Genomic DNA, 21,606 nt, shown 5'->3' with positions numbered 1-21,606 from the left:
ACAGTGTACTACAGCCTTGAACTCCTGGACACAAGTGATCTTCCTCCTGCCTTAGTCTCCCAAGTAGCTGGGAGTACAGGCGAGTGTCACTGCACCTGGTTTGGGATGTTTTTTTCTTGTTTGAGAATGATGGTTCATAAGAGTATACATTTACCCAAACTCATCGAAACTGTACACTTAAAATGTGTGCATTTTACTGCATGTAAATTAGTACTTCAAAGTTGATTAAAAAATAGTGTGTGGGTCAACACTCTGTGGACTAAACAAGAGATATTTGTGTGCCAGATTTGGTTGAGGTCAGCCAGTATTTAACAGCTGATCTGCCGCTACACACATATGCACACTACAAGAGTATCTGGCCCATGATAGATCCTAAAATTTCTGTTGAATGAATGAATGGATGAATAATGAGTCTTTGTACAGCCCCATTGGAAGAATATGGCCCATCCTTCATCCTCTTGCAGTTTTCTAGCTGCAGTCATTTTATGGAGTTAATTTATTTGTCGTCTTCTGGCAATAGTCCCTTGAGCACACATGAGATCATTCATTCATTCATTCATTCAAATAGTTACTGAACATCTACCATGTGTATTTACCCTGCCTAAATAAAGTACTTGCTAACTGTGAGGAATTACATAAATGTCAGTTGCTTATATATATGAAATTTACATTTGACTTATAAAAGCAAATGCAGGATAAGCTGTTCTTGCTTAGAATCTGTATCAGCTACTGTTTCTTTGTCTTATGCATTTGTACTCTGTTATCTGTGGAAAAATAACATACGCTTAATAATAGACTCTGCATATAACTTCTCAAATGGGAGGTGGCAAAAACATTTCAGAATATCATTCTGATATAGCTATAGAAATGGCAGATTTCATTTCTTCCTTTCCAATTAGTCTTTGAGGATGAGTGGACTGACTTTGGGTGCTAGAACTAAATTGCTTCTTGATCTTACAGGTAGTCAATAACTGTATGCTGTGTATATCAAATTTGGTTATGGCTAATTTAGACTTTTATAGGTCACCAAACAGAATTATTACATTTTTTTCCAACTAGAACTTTAAAAAGCACTGGTTATCATTGTGTATTGATAATTGTTACTTTCCTGACTTTGGTCAAGCTGCCCTGAATTCATGGAACAACTTTCTTCCTCCCATCCCCCAAACTGTCCTTGCCCATTTTAAAAGTTAGTGTGATGCTAAATTATTTTGCAAAACAACTTTTCTTGGTTAATACAAATGAATCTTCCAGTCTCAAACTTGTTTTCAGACTCACCTCTTTCTTTTTTTTTTTTTTTTTTTTTTTTGAGGCAGAGTCTCACTCTGTTGCCCGGGCTAGAGTGAGTGCCGTGGTGTCAGCCTAGCTCACAGCAACCTCAAACTCCTGGGCTCAAGCGATCCTACTGCCTCAGCCTCCCGAGTAGCTGGGACTACAGGCATGCGCCACCATGCCCGGCTAATTTTTTCTATATATATATTTTAGTTGGCCATATAATTTCTTTCTATTTTTAGTAGAGACGGGGGTCTCGCTCTTGCTCAGGCTGGTCTTGAACTCCTGACCTCGAGCGATCCACCCGCCTCGGCCTCCCAGAGTGCTAGGATTACAGGTGTGAGCCACCACGCCCGGCCCCACCTCTTTCTTTAGTGCTCTCATATGATTTCTTTTTTTTTACTTCACTTATTCCACCCGCCCCAACCCCCCCCCAAGACTTTTATTTTTTATTTATTTATTTATTTATTTTTTTATCCTGTTAACTTCATAGTGTCAGGATTGGGCTAGTAGCTGCACCTAATTAGTATTATTTTCTCTCCTCTCCTATCCCAGGTACCTAATACAATGTCTATGCCAAGCAGGTTTAGTAAATAAAACCAAGAAGACTGATGGTATATTCCTAGTGTGAAACATGTGTTCATGGGCCATATGGATAAAAAGTACTGTCCTTCAGGTAACTGTGGACCTAAGTCTTTTGTCCCCCACCTTTTCTTGGCACATTCCCCTGAAAAGGAAGCCAGGGAGATTAGGAGCTGCTTCTATCTAATAATCGCCCAGAAATATAAGAGGAAGCAGTTCCCATGGTAGCAGCTGAGTCCAGTAAGAGAGCTTAATGAGCTGCCTTTACCTGTACAGCAGTCAGTTGTTTTCTGCTGACACATCAGAGGAACTGACTGAGAGAAATTTAACGGGAATATGGGAACAAGGAAAAACAAATGGGCACTGGAATTGCATATGTGTATAATCTTGATAGTTTATTTTAATGTGGAAAGATCTATCTTTATTTCTCTGATTAGAACTGTTTCTACCTATGCCCAAGGTAGAATTAATATCATAATAAAGAATACAAATTTATCTGCCTTTCAGAATATATTTTTTTTTTTTGAGATAGTGTCTTGCTCTGTTGCCTGGGCTAGAGTACTTTGGCGTCATCATAGCTCAGTGCAACCTCCAACCCCTGGGCTCCAATGAGCCTCCTGCCTCAGCCTTCTGAGCAGCTAGGACTGCAGGCATGTGTTACCATGCCTGGCTAATTTTTTAAAAATTTTTTATAAAGATGAGGTTTCACTGTGTTGCCCAGGGTGATCTTGAACTCCTGGCCTCAAGTGATCCTCCTGCTTCAGCGTTACAAAGTGCTAGGATAACAGGTGTGAGCCACTGTGTTTGGTCAGAATATATTAATACTATTTCAAATACCTTTTATCTTTCTTGGGTTCAAAATCTTGTTTAGTCATTTCACTATAAAGATTAAATGTACTTTCATTTTATTAATATATTCCACCAACGAGGCATAAGAGTTCTAGTTTTTCCACATCTTTACCAAAACTTATTTTGATTAGTTTTTCTTCCTTTGGTTAATGTCTGTCCTAATGGATGTGAGGTGGTAGTCTTTTACAGTTTTGGTGTTTTCATATATGACTGGTAACATAATGTTGCCTCCTTAGTTATTATCACATTGCTGTGCTTTTTTTCCCCCTACACTTATCAGTCATGTCTGAAGTGCTTTTATTACCACAAACTCAGTAAGGGCAGGGACTTTCATCACTAGTATCTCTAGGGCTGAGACAGTACCTGAAAAATTATAGTTGTTTAGCAAGTATTAAATGAATAAATGAGTGAATGGGAAGTAAAGAGTCACGGTGTAGTGGTTAGACCAAAAACTTTGGCATCAGACAGTCCTGGGTTTGAATCCTGGTTTCATTTTTGTAAAATGGATTTGATAATGCCTCCCCTGTAGGATAATGGTGGGATTAAATGAGGTTACATATATAAAACCCTTAGTATGGCACCTGGCACATTGTAATTATCTGGTAAGTGGCAGCTGTTATTAAAGAAAGGTCACCTGGCCAACAGGACATGAGTGGACTTGGAGTTTAAACATCTTCGTTCTGTCACTAATAAGCTATGTAATATTGAACAAGTTGTCTAACCTCTCAGGGTCTGAGTTGTTTCCTCTTTAAAATTAGAGCATTAAGTTAGATGACCTCTAATGGCTCTTTTGTGATTTTCATTTGATCCTTACAGTTGTCTTTATATTCACGGCAGTAATCATTACCACATCACACTTCTTCAACTTATGTAGGAGATTGTTAATTCCAGAGTTTAAATCTCAGAAGCATTTAAAATTTAAAAGAATTTTTTAAAGATGAGTCAAATGCAGTAGTGAGAAGGGGGAAAAGAGTAGAACAAGGAGTTTGATCTGTAACTGATTGTGAACAATTGAGATAACTCACTGCCTTCAGATCAGCCTAAAAGCATTTTTTTAAAGAAAATTTCTTTTTCCCCCCTTTTTCATCCCTCTCCCCAAGAAAAGATAATTTCATTTCAAAAGTTAAGCCATTGAAATAGCTGAAGAATAATTTGCCCTAGTTTGGAATGTTTGGTAATGATTTAATATGCCAGGTTGTATATAATTTACTCAGTGATCGTAGAAATAGAGGAATGCAGATTGGAATGCGGATTGCAATGATAGCTAGGTGGTTTTGCTGAGTTGCGTTGTTCTCAATGGTTGAGGAGACTTGCTTTAAAGATATCTTTCTGTCCATTTGATATGCTGCTGATTGATGGAGGAAATAAAATAATCCTTAAGAGAATATTTCTGACTTCTGAGATGTGACTGGTTGTGTCCCTGTAGTTCTTAGCACATGTGGGTCCAGGTATCCCTCAGTCTGGTTGGGCTTGAGAGAAAGAGTATTTCACCAGTTCGCCCAACTAAGTAGGAGGTTATGGCTCCACCCAGCACTATTACTTGTTTCTCATATAAATAACTCAGAGCAGAAAGTGGAAGAAACTGATTTTTTATTGAGCATCTGTTTTATGTTAGGTGCTTTCATGTATACTATCTTACTTGATTTTACTTGGCAGAATAGCTGTTTTGGCATGTTATATGTTGCTCAGTGTCTCCACCGTAAATCACTTACAGGAGGACACTCCTGGACTTGAGAATGGTCTTTGTATGTGAGTCCCTACAGCTTTTTACTTTTGTTAGGAAGTGTACGATTCCTGCTAGCCCCAGGAGTTGTATGCTGCCTGCAAGTTGGAGCTCCTTTGGCATCATTAGTAATAATTTAAGCCTGATAGCTTTTGCCACCAAACTCCCTTATCTCTTCAGAGCTTCTTTCTGGTGGTCCCAATGTCTCCAAAGAGGAATCCTGAACATTTTTTCCCACTGAAAGATATTGCAATTGGTGATTAGGCCTCTAGATGAAATCCATACACAGTATGTATATAACATGCACGTGCACGCACACACCAAACTTACCTATTAGTACATTGGTCATGTTGGAAGAATTTCTATAATTTATTTATTTATTTTCCAGTTTCATGATGGACAAGAGAATGTCTATAATTTAGATCTTTGTGGGTTTTTTTTTTTTTTTTCTAAGACAGAGTCTCACTCTGTTGCCCAGGCTAGAGTGCCTTGGCGTCAGCCTAGCTCACAGCAACCTCAAACTCCTGGGCTCAAGCAATCCTCCTGCCTCAGCCTCCCGAGTAGCTGGGATTACAGGCATGCGCCACCATGCCTGGCTAATTTTTTCTATATATTTTTAGTTGTTCAGCTAATTTCTTTCTATTTTTAGTAGAGACAGGGTCTCGCTCTTGCTCAGGCTGGTCTCGAACTCCTGAGCTCAAACGATCCATCCACCTTGGCCTCCCAGAGTGCTAGGACTACCGGGCGTGAGCCACCAAGCCCGGCCTAGATCTTTGTTTAAACATTTGTTTTATGGAAAGAATATGGGCCATGGAAGCTACTTAATAACTATGTGGCAGTGAGACATATTGTACGCAGTGTGAACTCCTCTGGCTTTAGTGTCCTCATTAATAAAATGGGAATATACTTATCCTATAGGGATACTGCCAAGATTTAGTGAAATATAATATATGTAAAGCTCATGAGTATTCAGCAGATGTTTGTTCTATTTCCCATTTCTTCTTCCATTCTGTTTTTCACAAATCTCTTTGCTCATAACTAACTTTATTAGTCCCTGTTTTAAGATTATTTAGTCACATGTCCCAAGGATTGATAATGGAACTTCCTTTCCTTATCAATTGCAAATGTTATTAGAAATTTATTCTTGTTCAGACTTTGGAATGAGAAAATTTTTTTAAGGAAGAATTAAATGAATTTGCTTTAGGCAGCTTTCTGAGATTTGGCAAATTTGGGGAGGAAAATTAATATTGCTTTCATAGTGGAGTCCCCACCAGGAACATAGTTGGCATTAGGAAGAAAGGTTGTGTAATCACATTCTTTATCAGATGTTGAGTAGAGTTTATTGTCTCCTGAAATACTCAAAGAAGTCTTCTACTCCTTTCCTTTTAGTCAAGAAGCTGATTGTGGAATAGGAGATGAGTAAATGAAAATTAATCTGACTTTGGAGAATGAGAAGAATGCTCACCTCAGGCATGTAGGCTTATTTTAGATTCCCAGGGATTCCCTCATCCCTCAGAAGTCATGACCCATTGGTTGTAAACATTTTTTAAAAAACTCAAAAACTATAGATGAAGGCTGAATTAATAAGTAGGGCAATTTTGAAGATTTTAGGTTGTGGCCAGGCACAGTAGCTCATGCCTGTAATCCTAGCACTTCGGGAGGCCGAAGTGGGAGGATGGCTTGAGGCCAGGAGTTCCAGACCAGCCTGGGCAAATAGTGACACCTTGTCTTTACAAAAAATAAAAAAAAATTAGCTGGGTGTGGTGGCATGTGCCCGTATTCCCAAACTACTTGGGAGGCTGAGGCAGGAGTGTCGTTTGAGCCCAGGAGTTCAAAGCTGCAGTGAGCTGTGATCATGCCACTGTATTCCAGCCTGACTGACAGGGCAAGATCTTGTCTTTGGGCTGAGCATGGTGGCTCACGCCTATAATCCTAGCATTCTGGGAGGCCGAGGCTGGAGGATTGCTTGAGCTCAGGAGTTGGAGACCAGCCTGAACAAGAGTGAGACCTCGTCTCTACTGAAAAATAGAAAGAAATTTGGCCGGGCAACTAAAAAAAAAAAATATATATATATATATATATATATATATATGTAAAGTTAGCTGGGTGTAGTGGCACACACTTGTAGTCTCAGCTACTTGGGAGGCTGAGACAGGAGGATTGCTTGAGCCCAGGGGTTTGAGGTTGCTGTGAGCTAAGCTGATGCCATGGTACTCTACCGGGCAACAGAGCAAGACTCTGTCTCAAAAAAAAAAAAAAAAAAAAAGAAAAGAAAAAAATTTCATGTTGATAATGGAATACAGAGATGATTTTTACTGGCTAAAATCAATTGATGTTTGGGTTTTACTCATCTAATATTCTTCTTGGTAAAACATTATTCTCTATCAATCCATTCTCTCCAGAGTAGCAGGAATGATCCTAAAAACATAAATGTAGTCACATCACTTTTCTGCTTAAAGTCCTTACCTCCAATTATTTTTCCATTGTACTTACAGTAACATCCAGATTTCTTCCATGACCTACAAGATGCATGCATACTGTATCTTTGCTGATCTCTCCGCCTCATCTGGCATCCTTTTCCCCTTCAGTCGACACCACTATCATCCATTAGTCTTATTTCAGTTCTTTCAACTTTCTTTATCACCATGTCTAAAAAGTAGACACTTCTACCTGCAAAAGTCCCTTCTTTGTTTCCTTTATAACTTGGAGACATTTTTAATTAGTTTTCTGCTTGATGGCTTGCTTGCTTATTTTTGTTTCCCTGTGCTGTTAGATTATAATACATGAGAGACCATGTTTTATCCTTTTTGTCTAGCACCTGCAAGCACATGGTAGGTATTTAATAAATATTTGTTCAATGAATAACACTTTGCTAATTTCTGCTTTATAGAAAAGTAGATACTTTAGTTCATAAAGAAACAGGCATTTATTTGCTGATCTGGCAATCTATAAGATGATAAAGGTGAACGTGGGTCAAAGATGATTCATTTTAGGGGGTTGAATTTTTCAGAATTTAACTTACATGGTACCTCCTCTGGGAAGCTTTTCCTGAGTGGTCATAAAAAAGATCCCCCTTTGTTTGGACTATGACACCATGTGCTTGCTTCTTTCACATCAACAGATTGCCTGCTGGATTCCTTGAGGGGAAGAAAGTTTAGTTTATCATCGTATCCTTAGCACTCAGGTTGATGCCTGGCACATGGTGCTTTTGTTCAATAATGATTGTCCAGTGAGGAATAAGTGTTAGAATTGAGATATATTTTAAAAAACTAACAGCTTTTACTCTGGTAGATTATGAGGCTCATTGGTCCCAAGAACTACCTTGTTCTTTAAATGTTTTTCAAGTTCACTAGATCATGACATTAGTAAAAATTAATTTTTAATCTTTATTATGAAAAATTTCAAACACATAAAAATAGAATAATGTAATGAACTACAACCATGGACCTATCACCCAGCTTCAACAATTACCTACGTGTGACTAATCTTGTTTAACATTACTCCTCTTCCTCCCCAATATTTTATAACAAATTTCAGACATTATACCATTTCATCTGTAAATACTTCAGAAAGTTATAATCAGTTTAAAAACTAGTTAACTTTTGGAAAAACCTGATACAAAAATTCCATTTGTCCCCTTGAATCTAAGTGTAGATGCCAGCTGGTGAATTTCCATGTGCTAAGCCACTCCCAAGGCCTGACTCACTGTTGAAAGCGCATACTCCATTATAATTGCTGAAATAGCTGCAGTTTGCTGGAATATGTTATGGTAGTTAAATATGTTTCTATTGGATAGAGCTTACCAATAAGAACTCATATGTCAGAGATAAATTTTCCCTTTGAAGATTTGTAAAGACAAATAATACTTTCTGATTTTGTACATTACCGGCCTTTAAGATTTGTCTGGAAAATGAAAATGAAATATGGTTTGTGGATTAATAAATTACTGTAGTTTTTTTGGATGAATTCCTGAGAGTCACAATTAGTAAAATGAAGAGCAAGAGTGCCAGAAGACTCTGAGCTAGAAAGACTCCTCATCTTTGGGAGGTAGACAGTTTAGAACTTGGACCAGAGGAAAAGTCACATGGCATTAGTAGCAGTTATGGTTAGTTTTATTCTGAAAATTAAAGTTGTAACCTGGACCTCTGTAAATAGCCTAGCCTGTACATAAAATTTCCTTTAGGAAGGGAAGAGAAGGCGCTGTGTTCTTTCAGCAAATATTTTAAGGGATTAAGTATTATCTTGTAAAATTTAGAGATTGGCACTGAGTGAATGGTTGGACCGGAACCGTACTTTCTTGTGATCCCAGTTTTTTTTTTTTTTTTTTTTGTGAGGAATAAATGAAGCGGGATGGAAATGATCACAACCACCTTTATTTTAGTTTTTTTTTTTTTTTTTTTTTAAACCAACCATATAGGAGAACAAGACCCTAATTCTAAGAGGCTGCAGGTTCCAGTCTGGCTAGGACTGCAGCCTTGCTTTCTCCATGTCCTGAATCACCACATGAGACTTCTGCATGTAAGATTGGGAGGAGATGGTGGATGTGGTGATCCCAAGTTCGTTCCTGGCAATTTATTTTGAAAATCTACTCTTTTTTTTTTTTTTTTTTTGTTGAGACAGAGTCTCACTTTGTTGCCCAGGCTAGAGTGAGTGCCGTGGCGTCAGCTTAGCTCACAGCAACCTCAGACTCCTGGGCTTAAGCGATCCTACTGCCTCAGCCTCCCAAGTAGCTGGGACTACAGGCATGCGCCACTATGCCCGGCTAATTTTTTCTATATATATTTTTAGTTGTCCATATAATGTCTTTCTATTTTTAGTAGAGACGGGGTCTCGCTCAGGCTGGTCTCGAACTCCTGACCTTGAGCAATCCACCCGCCTCGGCCTCCCAGAGTGCTAGGATTACAGGCGTGAGCCACCGCGCCCGGCCGAAAATCTACTCTTTTAATCCCTCATTTATATTCCCATAACCCTTACTTAGTTAATTCCTCTATTAATGTACTTAGCACACAATGCCTTGAATAGCGATTTTGTCATTATTATCTGTGTATCCTTAGCATCTAGCACCATGGTCACTTGGAAAATATTTCTTTTCCAATGCTGAGATGGTGTGATTTTGTGATTTCTCTGATGGTGTTGACCCAGAATGTGGTAATAGTGGTAGTCCTGTGTGAGTTCCTCTATGTATTATTCCTCTTCCTAGATGCTTTGTTCTCAGGCTCTGAACCATTCTCTGCTTTTGGGACCTTCCAGGGAACAGAAGGAAGGAAAAATTTGTGTTTAAAACAAGAGGAGGCCGGGCGTGGTGGCTCACGCCTGTAATCCTAGCACTCTGGGAGGCCGAGGCGGGTGGATCGCTCGAGGTCAGGAGTTCGAGACCAGCCTGAGCAAGAGTGAGACCCCATCTCTACTAAAAATAGAAAGACGTTATATGGACAACTAAAAATCTATATAGAAAAAATTAGCCGGGCATGGTGGCTCATGCCTGTAGTCCCAGCTACTTGGGAGGCTGAGACAGGAGGATCACTTGAGCTCAGGAGTCTGAGGTTGCTGTGAGCTAGGCTGATGCCACGGCACTCACTCTAGCCTGGGCAACAGAGTGAGACTCTGTCTCAAAAAAAAAAAAAAAAAATAAGAGGAATATATCACTGAAGTTGATCATTGCTATGATCACTGGAAACCTCCAATTGCTATCAGGATGAATTCAGTGTTGGTAATAGATGCCCGAAGTTCATTCTGTTTTATTCATTTTCATGAATAAAATTCATTCCCCTACGTCCGACTGCAAGGGGGCATGGATTTCAGTCTTGATCGTCAAACTTGAAAGGATATGGCCATGCGGAATCAGAATCAGACTATATCTTTTGTCATCTGTATGGTAACTGCTGAAATTAATTTATGTAAAATGTACAGTTTAGGCCCAATCTATGGTTTATCATCTATTATAGGACAGTAAAATGGGAGTGTTAAAAAATATTATTTCATCAACCCAATCCTATTTACCAGTTAGAAAGGTGGGAAAGCCTACTGTCTCAAACTCAACACATATAAAACCAAAAGTAAACCATTCATATTCTTCCTCTAAACTTTTTCTAAAATTCATTCATTTTCCTCCTGTAAACCAGCAGCTTTTCCTGTTTTATTGATGGCAGTTCTACTCTTTAAGTTGCTCTGGTCAAAACTTTGAACTTTTATCTTTCTCTCATACCCCATATCCAGTCTGCCAAGGAAATTTATTGGACCTTCCTTCCAAAAATTAGGTCATTAAATATGAAATGTCCGATTTCGAATCAAAAGTTTAGTTTGTTATATCTCAAACAAGAAGCAGTGCAATTAATCAAAGTATGTGCCTAAACTGTCGACGCAGTTTTGCCATCTTAAGGGCAGCTTGTTTGTGCCAGCAGCAAAAAAGCCTGGAGAGGCCGGGCGCGGTGGCTCACGCCTGTAATCCTAGCACTCTGGGAGGCCGAGGCCGGTGGATCGCTCGAGGTCAGGAGTTTAAGACCAGCCTGAGCAAGAGTGAGACCCCGTCTCTACTAAAAATAGAAAGAAATTATATGGCCAACTAAAATATATATATAGAAAAAATTAGCCGGGCATGGTGGCGCATGCCTGTAGTCCCAGCTACTCGGGAGGCTGAGGCAGTAGGATCGCTTAAGCCCAGGAGTTTGAGGTTGCCGTGAGCTAGACTGATGCCACGGCACTCACTCTAGCCCGGGCAACAGAGTGAGACTCTGTCTCAAAAAAAAAAAAAAAGCCTGGAGAGCAAGTGGCAATGAAATCACAAAAGGCATTTTCCACAGCTTGTTAAGAACTGAATATTTTTCCTTGCAAGAAGTGGTCCAGGTTGGGCGTGGTGGCTCACGCCTGTAATCCTAGCACTCCGAGAGGCTGAGGCAGGAGGATGGTTTGAGCTCAGGAGTTCGAGACCAGCCTGAGCAAGAGTGAGACCCCCATCTCTACTAAAATAGAAAGAAATTAGCTGGACAACTAAAAATACATAGGAAAAAAAAATTAGCCGGGCATGGTGGTGCATGCCTGTAGCCCCAGCTACTCAGGAGGCTGAGGCAGAAGGATTGCTTAAGCCCAGGAGTGTGAGGTTGCTGTGAGCTAGCTGTCGCCATGGCACTCTAGCCCAGGCAACAGAGTGAGACTGTGTCTCAAAAAAAAAAAAAAAAAAGGAGTGGTCCAAAGTCTGGAAGAAGTGGTAGTTGGTGGAAGATCTGGTGAATACAGCAGACGACAGAGTTTCCAAGTACAGCTTCTGTAGTTTGAGCAGGATTGTTTTTTCCAACACGTGGTCTTGCAAGAGGATTAGCCTGTCTCTATTGACTGATCTCAGCTGTTTAATTGCAAGCATCCTCATCATTTGGTCCAGTTGGTTGCAGTAGACATCCGTTGTAATCAGTTGACCAGGTTTCATGAAGCTGTAGTGGATAAGAGCAGCTCTGGACCATGAAACAGACACCATTAGCTTTTTTGGTGAATATTTGGTTTTGGACTGTGTTTTGGCACTTCACCTTTATCCAGCCATTGTGCTGAATGTTTGTAATTGACAAAAGGAATCTATTTTTCATCACATGTAACAATAAGGTGCAGAAATGGTTTGCCTTTATGTTGTGATGGCAAAGAAAGGCAAGCTTTGAGACGATTTCTCTTCTGACGCTCATTTAATTCATGTGGTACCTGTCTATCCAGCTTCTTTACCTTGCCAATTTCTTTCAAATGGTCTAATACTGTTGGAATAGTAACGTCAAACCTTGCTGCTAATTCACACATAGGTTCAGATGGATTTGCTTGCACTACAGCTTTCAGCTCATCGTTATCCACCTTCGTCTCCGGTCACCTACATGGCTCACTTTCAAAATTAAAATCACCAGAATGGAACTTCTCAAACCATCAACGTACTGTGCGTTTATTAGCCACATTCTTCTGAAACACTTCGATGATATTTCAGGCTGTCTGCATTGCATTAGTTCCATGATAGAACTCATACTCAGAAATAACACGAATTTTTGACTTATCTGTGGTTTCATAAAAATTGCTCTAAAAAAAAAAAATTTCAAAGGTAATCACAAGCCAAACATGCATACGAAAGACTAAGGATGTACCTTCACAATAGGAAAAGAAAAAGAAAACAAGAAGTGTCAAAGTGAAATGTCAAGACATATCAACTGTCGGCCGGGCGCGGTGGCTCACGCCTGTAATCCTAGCACTCTGGGAGGCCGAGGTGGGCGGATCGTTTGAGCTCAGGAGTTCGAGACCAGCCTGAGCAAAAGCGAGACCCCATCTCTACTAAAAATAGAAAGAAATTATATGGACAGCTAAAAATATATATATAGAAAAAATTAGCCGGGCATGGTGGTGCATGCCTGTAGTCGCAGCTACTCGGGAGGCTGAGGCAGGAGGATCCCTTGAGCTCAGGAGTTTGAGGTTGCTGTGAGCTAGGCTGACGCCACGGCACTCACTCTAGCCTGGGCAACAGAGTGAGACTCTGTCTCAAAAAAAAAAAAAAAAAAAGACATATCAACTGTCAAACTTAGTATTAATACTTAAGGAACATTACATACTTAATGACTTAATATATCCAAAATTATCCACTGCTCAACATCTGTGCAGTGGTGTCCAAGCCACCATCCTGTCTTGCCTGGATTATTGTAGTACCTTCTAACTGATGTTTCAGCTTCTGCCCTTTCTTTTATTCTCAACACTGCAGCCTAAATCATTCTCTCTCTCCCTCCCTCCCTCCCTCCCTCCCTCCCTCTCTCTCTCTCTCTCTCTCTTTCTTTCTTTCTTTCTTTCTTTCTTTCTTTCTTTCAAGAGATATGTTCTCACTCTATTGCTGAGGCTGGAGTGCAGTGGCCCGGTTATAGCTCACTGCAGCTTTGAATTCTTGGGCTCAAACAATCCTTCTGCCTCAGCCTCCCGAGTAGCTGGAACTATAGGTGCATGCCACCATGTGCAGCTAATTTTTGTATTTTTTGTAGAGACGAGGGTTACTGTGTTGCCCAGGCTGGTCTCAAACTCCTGGCCTCACTCTGTCCTTCCACTTCAATCTCCCAAAGTGCTAGGATTACAAGCGTGAGCCTCTGTGGCATATTCAACAAATATTTGGTGAACACTTACTATGTTGCAGGCACTATTGACAGTTGAAAAATAATTTATTGTGGGCTACTAAAGTATTTCTAATTTTATCATCTTTGTTGTATTCTTGGGAAGTGAGAAGTTTATTTATCTACACACTCTGCTTAAATGCAGGTAGATTTAGTCATGAAAATCATTATGGTTAAAATTTGGTTATCCTGAGACTAGCTTTCTTATGTCTTGAAGTATCCCAAAGAGCATTGAACCCAAAACCAAGAAAAAGGAAAGAAAGTGCCTTAGATAGTCAAGAAAGAACTTTTGAGCATTATTTACAATTCCTGAGAATACTTAAATTGCCAAAAGTACTGTGAGAAGTTGGAGTGTGTTGATTAAACTGTCTGGTTATAAATAAATTAGTATTTTGTGAAAAGAAATCCAAAAACCATAGATGAAAGGATATGTAAGAAAAGCAGAGAAGGAAGAGTGGAGTACAGTAGTCACTATAGCAGACAAGATTTGAAATGACAGTAGTGCCCTGAATGAGTGGTAGATTCTTTAACAGTGAGAAGAGATGGATACTCAGAAGATAAGACTGCTTTGTGGGATGGAGATGGACCAGTGCCACAGGAACACCTTCAAATACAAAAGACTTGAAGCCATGGACGTAAGAACCCTTTGCTTTGAATGCAAATCAAAACCACAGTGAGATACCACTTAACATCCATTAAGATGGTTATCATTTAAAAAAAGAAGTGGAAAATAAAGTGTTGGTGAGAAGCAGAAATTGTGCATTGCTGATGGGAACGTAAAATGATGTAGCTGCTGTGGAAAACGTAGCTGCTGTGGAAAAACAGTTTAGTAGTTCTTCAAAAAGTTAAAGGATTACCATATTATCTAGCACTTCCACCGCTAGATATAAACCTAAAAGAATTGAAAGCCGAGACTTAAAAAGCTGCTTTTCCATCAGTGCTTACAGCAGCATTATTCACAATAGCCAAAAGGTAGATGTTACCTAGATGTCCGTGGGACTGATTAATGGATAAACAAAATGGGGTATATACATACAGTGGAATTATTACTCAGCCTTAAAAATAATGAAATTCTGATACATGCTACAATGTGAATTAACCTTGAAAATATTTATGCTAACTGAAAGAAGCCATACACAAAAGGGCTTATATTTCACTTATATGAGGTACCTACAAGAGGCAAATTCAGAGAGACAAAGGAGAATAGATGTTACCAGGGGCTAGGGGAATGGGGAATTATTGTGTAATAGGTACAGAGTTTGTATTTGGGATGATGAGATGGTTTTGGAAATGGATGGTGGTGATGGATGCACAAGATTTTGAATGTACTTAATGCCACTGAATTGTACACTTAATTATTAAAATAGGGCACGCTGGTGCATGCCTATAGTCCCAGCTACTCCGGAGGCTGAGGTGGAAAGATTGCTTGAGCCCAGGAGTTCTGGGCTGTAGTGTGCTATGCCATTTGAGTGTCTGCACTAAGTTTGCCTTCAATATGGTGATCTTCTTGGAGTGGGGGACCACTAGTTTGCCTGAGAGGCGAACTGGCCCACATTGGAAACAGAGCTGGTCAAAACTCCCGTGTTGATTAGTAGTGGGATTGTGCCTGTGAGCAGCCAGTGCACTCCAGCCTGGGCAGCATAGTGAGACCCAATCTTTAAAAAAAAAAAAAAAGAATTAATGGTGTGTGCTTAAAAAAAAAGATTAAAGTGATAAATTGTACGTTATGTGTATTTTACCCAACACTCACAAAAGAACTCTCTCCTTTGGATATGGATGTGTATGCAGGTGAGCAGCAATATGTATAGGGAGGGCCTGAATGTAGACTGAAGGTAGGCCTGCTATGTAGATTCTCAGACTTCAGTGGTGATGATGTGTTAGTGCAATAACCCGCTAGGTTATTCTGCTTCTCCTGCAACCACTCTTGTAAGCAGAGGAGAGTGATTTTACTCATCAAGAAATGTTAGATTATAAGAAATCTGAAATTGTTTCTGGGAAAGGAGTACTGGGTGAACGGGATGGGAGAGGCCTACTTTTCACCATATACCTTACCGTACTGTTTTTTTTTTTTTAAATCATAGTTATGTATTACTTATTTTGAAAAATTAAAATAATTTATTATGGGGAAAAAACAAAGAAAAATAAAAATGTTCAATTTATTCTGTTTTAAAAAAAACAGGAATCTGTGTGTTTATTTAAGACTAGCTGCAGAAGTTTTGAAATCAGGTTTGAGGTTTACAGTTCTCTTCTGTTATTTAGAACACTGATAGACAAATGGCTCCTTTCCCTATGATTCCAGTTATAATAGAGGCTTTGCTGCAGTTTCCTCTCCATCATTTCTGCAAATAACCACATTACAGGTTAGGAGAATCACATAAGAATAGATGTTCAAATACTTTAAAATTGCAAAGTGGGTTTTGCTTTGCAGTTTCGAAAAGCAATAGCTATACCTTCATCTGTAGAACTACCATGTCTGTACCTTACTACCCAGTCAAACAGGAGATGCTTCCATGGCTTGTTATGGGATACTGGCAGATGAAAGTAAAATTGGGAGCTTTTATAGAGTTTGAAACTCTTACAAATAGAAGGTTGCAGATTTTAGTTTTTTACTTTATACAGTATTGTCTATGTTTTTAGCATCTTACTGAATGAATGCTGCTGATGGGTTGACCAGCAGGGCTGCGTAGTTCTTTCTTTACTCCCCTTCTTTTCCTTCTTTCATAGTGTATATGATATTGTTTCCATTTTCCTCTTGTCACCTAATCAAATGTTATATTAACCAGTCTTTAAAATCTCTGTACGTGTCAAACTGATAATCAGAAAGGAAAGATTTTTGGTGGCTATGAAAGGCAGCAGAGATTTCTCATCTCTTCTAGAGGAGGTTATGGACATGTCTAGGAACACAGTGGTCTCTCTTGACTTTTCTTTAAGACTCTCTGATAGCTCCAGTATGTAGGAGCACTTTAAAGGGACTATATGGACTGGCATTTCTTACTTTCTTACTTGATCCACAAGGCCCAGTTTAATGTTCTCTTTGGTGGCAGAAGAAAGAGCAAACAGAGGAATAAGGCAGAATGAGACTTTTTTCATAGGTGTTCAGTTTGAGGAGACACACAGTTGTATCTGTTGAGGCTGACTGCTTAAAAACCACAGTTCATTTATTTAATTGAGAATTGTTTTTTCCCCTCCTTTTTGATGACAGTCAAAACTCTAAATTGATTTTCTTTCTTCTTTGTTTCTTTTCCCCCTTTCCATTCCTTTTTTGTTACTTTTATTCTTTTTGTGCTCTTCTTCCAAATTAAAATGTTGTGAATAGCATTCTTTCAGGCTGGGTGCGGTGGCTCACGCCTGTAATCCTAGCACTGTGAGAGGCTGAAGCAGGAGGATTGCTTGAGCTCAGGAGTTCGAGAACAGCCTGAGCAAGTGCAAGACGCCATCTCTACTAAAAATAGAAAGTAATTAGCCAAACCACTAAAAATAGAAAAAATTAGCTGGGTGTGCCTATAGTCCCAGCTACCTGGGAGGCTGAGGCAGGAGGATCGCTTGAGCCCAGGAGTTTGAGGTTGCTGTGAGCTAGGCTGACGCCATGGCACTCTAGCCCGGGCAACACAGTGAGACTCTGTCTCAAAAAAAAAAAAAAAAAAGGCATTCTTTCAGAAGAAATGCTTTCTTGAGAGAAGACCCTGGATTCTATGACATTGCTTATTTTTTTGTGGGAAGTTTATTTTTTAGAAGATAAGGATAATGTCATCTTAGATTATAAAAATTATTCTCCTCCCCTTTGGAATGTATGTAAGGAAAGCTTTTTAAAACTAAACTTCGAGCAGAGATTCTATGTGAGCATGTATTGAGCCAAAAGCATTGGAAATAATTGCTTTAATTTTCTACTGTCCACATTTTTTTGTTTGTTTTTTTAAAAGACAGGGTCATGCTTTGTTGCCTAGGCTAGAGTGTAGTGGCCTGAATGATCCTCCTGCCTCAGCTCCTGTGTAGCTAGGACTGTAGGTGGGTGCCACTATGCTTGGCTAATTTTTCTTATTTTTGGTAGAGATGAGTACCTCAAGTGATCCTCCCACCTTGGCCTCCCACAGTGCTGGCATTAGAAGACTGAACCACCTTGCCTGGCTTGCCCAAGTTTTTAAGGGACAATATTTCCAAATCTTCAGGGCACATATATCTAATTTTTACAATCTTCCGATTTAGGAAATGAATATCTAAGATTTTCTGTTGTAATTTCTAAAACATTTTCTTAGTAAAGTGGTATGTTTAGTAGTATGTAGTGGAACAAATGCATTGGCCTAGTAATTAGATTATGGTCCCAGTTTTTCTGTTACCAAATCCCTGAAATATTGTGTTCTGGTTTCCCAGCTGAAAATGAGATTGGATGTATTAGCTTCTGAAGTTCTAGTTCTAAACGTTAATCATTCTAGGTTTCATAAGCATTTCTCTACAGCTGATAAAATAAAACATTAAAAGAATTTTGCTTATTATACTGTTTATATAAAAATAGAATTCATTTCAATATAAAGTGAGTTAGACTTGGATTCTGAAGGGTTATTTGAGTCAACCACTGAAGAGTCTCAGTGGTTGACTCAAATAATCTTTATATAAGATGGTCTCATGTATTATATTAATAGAAATCAGTTTCAAAATATATTCCCTGACAACTATGAACTAAAATCCAGGATCTCATCCTGAGATTAATTTAAGAAATCTGTCATTAGCTTGTATCTTCTATTCAGATATTTTTAAAAAGTAACTCATCACTATTTAGGAGTTGACTTTTTCCGTTATAGCTTTCATTGAAATACTATTGCTTTAGTCATTCTCCCCTAACTTCCTTTTCCTGAGAATAAAAGATTGAGCTCATACCTTTGCATAATGATCTGGAAAGTATTTTAAGCTTGGCATGTTCAAACCTGGCAGACTTGATTAATATGTGAACAAACTAGCACATTAGAACATTTTTTAAGTTCCAAGCCATAAATGTGTTTTAAGTACATATGGGCTTGTATAAAATTAATACTTAAGCCTTGAATAGCACAGACATTCAAAATGCCTGTTGCCCTGGGTGACTGATTTTCAGTGAGGCTGTTGCTTGCCCTGCACATTTCTCTTTTCACTTTAAGCAATCAGTGCCAGGAGCAGAGTCGGGAGAGGGTTTGCTCCTTTGGCGCTCTGCTACCCTCTGCTTTCCGCAGGGAAGAAGGCTGCTGTTTTACTTCTCAAACTCCTACCATATGGAAAATTTCTAAAAATAAACTTTGGATTTGTTACTGGACTTCTCAATTTGTAACTTCTACCATCCATGAATAAAGCCGATATAAATATTATACCTATAGGTACTCTACATACAAAGCTGTGGCATCATTTTAGTGAAAAAGATCACCAACCACGATATCTAAATTATTGATTACATTATTTTCAGTTTATGTCTCAGTTGGCATGGATGATGGCTCAGTTTTATTGTCAAGCAAAAACTAGCCAGTTGGTAGTTTTTAGTAAATCCACTTTATTTAGTAATTTTTGCACATGAATTGTTGGTATAATGTAGTAGACATATTCATGAAAATGTAGAAGTGCATTAGATTTTGACAAACTGAATTGTTTAAATGTACTAAAGATCTGACTTTTAAAAAGAATTCTGGCTGAGTGCAGTGGTTCATGCTTCTAATTCCAGTGTTTTGGGAGGCCGAGATGATTGGATTGCTTGAGGCCAGGAGTTGAAGAACAGCCTGGGCAACATAGTGAGACCCTTTCTCTAAAAAAATGAAAAAAAAAAAAAAAATTAGCTGGTGTGGTGGTATGTGCCTTTGGCCCCAGCTACTGGGCGGGCTAAAAGGTGGGAGGAACGCTTAAAATTTGGAGTTTGTTTTAGTGAGCTATGACTGTGCCACGGCACTCCGGCCTGGGTGACATCAAGACCCTGTCTCTATAAATAAGTGAGAAAGAGTTCTGTCATTAGTTATTCATTTTGTAAATTTGTGTTAGTTGTGCCTTTAATCAACAAATACATAATGAACACCAATATATTATGTGCCACAGACACTGTTAAGTCTTGGCCTCAGCCTTCCAAGTAACTAGGTAGCTAGGATTACAGACAGGTGCCACCATGCTCAGATAATTTTTTAATTTTTATAGAGAAGGGGTCTCACTGTGTTGCCCAGGCTGGTCTTGAACTCCTGGGCTCAAGCGATCTCCTGCCTCAGCCTCCCAAATTGTTGGGATACAAGTGTGAGCTACCACATCCAGCCCCAGTCTAACCTATTTTTAAAGGTTCAGCTTTAGGGCATGTTTTATGTGACGCTTTCCTCCCTTTCTCCTAAAGCTTACTGATTTTTTTTTACTGAATGATTGCACAAAAAGCTTATATTATTACTTATAATAGGGACTTCCATTTTTTGAACCATTTTTTGTAGTTCAGTCTGATCTGCCCAGCTAGTGTCTCAACCCCTAAAAGTCAGAGAATGGATCTTCTTCAACAACTGGTATAGTGCTCATCACATTGTGGGGACTCATATACATAAATATGGAACATTTATAGATACAAACTATTGAGATAACCCAGCTACAGTGGTTGAGATTGCCTGTGTTTACTTAAAAGGCATTTCTTAATACCAATAAGAACAGTTTTTAGAGGTACAGGTCACTTGTTACTTGGATGTAAAGTGAGTTAATAAGAGTACCTATCTCAAAGGGTTGTTGTAAGACTTAATTAGTACATTTAAGCACTAAAAACAGTGCCTAGTGCATATAGGGAAGTGCTCAATTAGTGTTATCTGTTATTTAGCTCCACCTGTGTGGACCCTTTTGCCAGTGATAGAGCTCAACCACTTTTGTAGGCATGGAGAGGATAGAATGGAGATAAGAAACAGCCTCTCATCTTTGAAACCAAATGCCCTTTAGGAATCGGAAGAACTGCTTATATTTTGCATGAACTTTTATTTTTCTCTTTGTGTTTTAGTGATCGAAGGGTATGGTTGGCATGGAATTGAATTTCATCTGTCTGTGGGAATTATAAGCAAGGTAGGTCCCAGGTTTATTTACTCTTCCCTGCCTCCTTTCCTAATGTGGTATAGTTAGTATTTTCCGTTATACTGACCTAGAATAGATCAGATTTGATTATTGTTTAGGGAGACATTATCTTTTGCAGTCTCACTAATCATAGCCCATGATAGTTTGTCACCATGGTTTATCTAATGTTGTGGACTACATCTTATTATCTTGTTAGAATGTAGAGAATGCTAAGAAATAGCATAACCAATTTAAAATTTTGGTGATCATAGAACAGAACCATGAATTTACATACATACACACCCCCACTCACCCCTACCTCTCTGATCTATTCCTTGAAGGCAAAAGTTGTTGTATTGGAGTCATTATGTAATCCATTTTAGAGTAGTGGGTAGTTAATTCTAGTCAGGCTAGCTAATTCTAGTCACTCTAAAATTCAATAGCTTATGTGAATGGTAGACTAAATACAACAAAGGGCCTGTCTTGACAGTAGCCAGACCATCACGGGCAACTATAAATTTTGGTACTGATAACAGGATCTGTCCATCTGTAACCACTAGAGTTTGATTTGACACAGCATGCTTGTGTTCCTTTCTTAAACTCTAGGGCCTAAACAAAAGTACACCAGATATGGCTTGGCTTATATATCTGTCTTATGTCAGATGCCCGCAAAAAGAGGTATAGATGGCATTTCACACAGCTCTGCAAACCTGTATTTGTTAGAACATTTCCTGCCAAAGTAAGGGCTAGTGCTAGTTCATGTAGTTCTAGTTTTCTATCATCTGAAGTACGTTGAGATCCCAATGCTCATTGGTGCAGCAGACTTGGATCACTTGGAGAGTAAATTTGGTAGCCAAAACTGCAGTACTCCTCACAGTCTCCCAACCAGGAATCCTGTGAACTTATCCATGGGATTTTATGGATTGATGTCAATCTTTAGATTCTTGCTGCACTTACGCTTAGAACAGCATAGGTTCTTGAGACTTGCTTTGTCTCAGTCACAAAGAGGAAGCTTTAATGCATAGCCTCAAGGAAAAACAGTTGAGCTACTTCCTA

At 39.0% G+C, this 21,606-nt stretch overlaps 1 protein-coding gene across 3 annotated transcripts in view; it reads left to right on the top strand.

Annotated features, from left to right (window-relative positions):
• Nucleotides 1–21,606, top strand: part of MRTFA (myocardin related transcription factor A) — a 186,940-nt gene that overhangs the window by 16,205 nt on the left and 149,129 nt on the right. For all 3 annotated transcript variants that reach the window (XM_069489875.1, XM_069489874.1, XM_069489876.1), the window contains exon 2: nt 20,501–20,562. The gene's annotated coding sequence lies outside the window, so the exon portion shown is untranslated. The remainder of the gene's footprint in view (nt 1–20,500; nt 20,563–21,606) is intronic.

Source organism: Eulemur rufifrons, chromosome 16 (assembly GCF_041146395.1).
Source record: "Eulemur rufifrons isolate Redbay chromosome 16, OSU_ERuf_1, whole genome shotgun sequence".
Taxonomy (NCBI): domain Eukaryota; kingdom Metazoa; phylum Chordata; class Mammalia; order Primates; family Lemuridae; genus Eulemur; species Eulemur rufifrons.
This window is presented reverse-complemented; position numbering and strand designations above follow the sequence as displayed.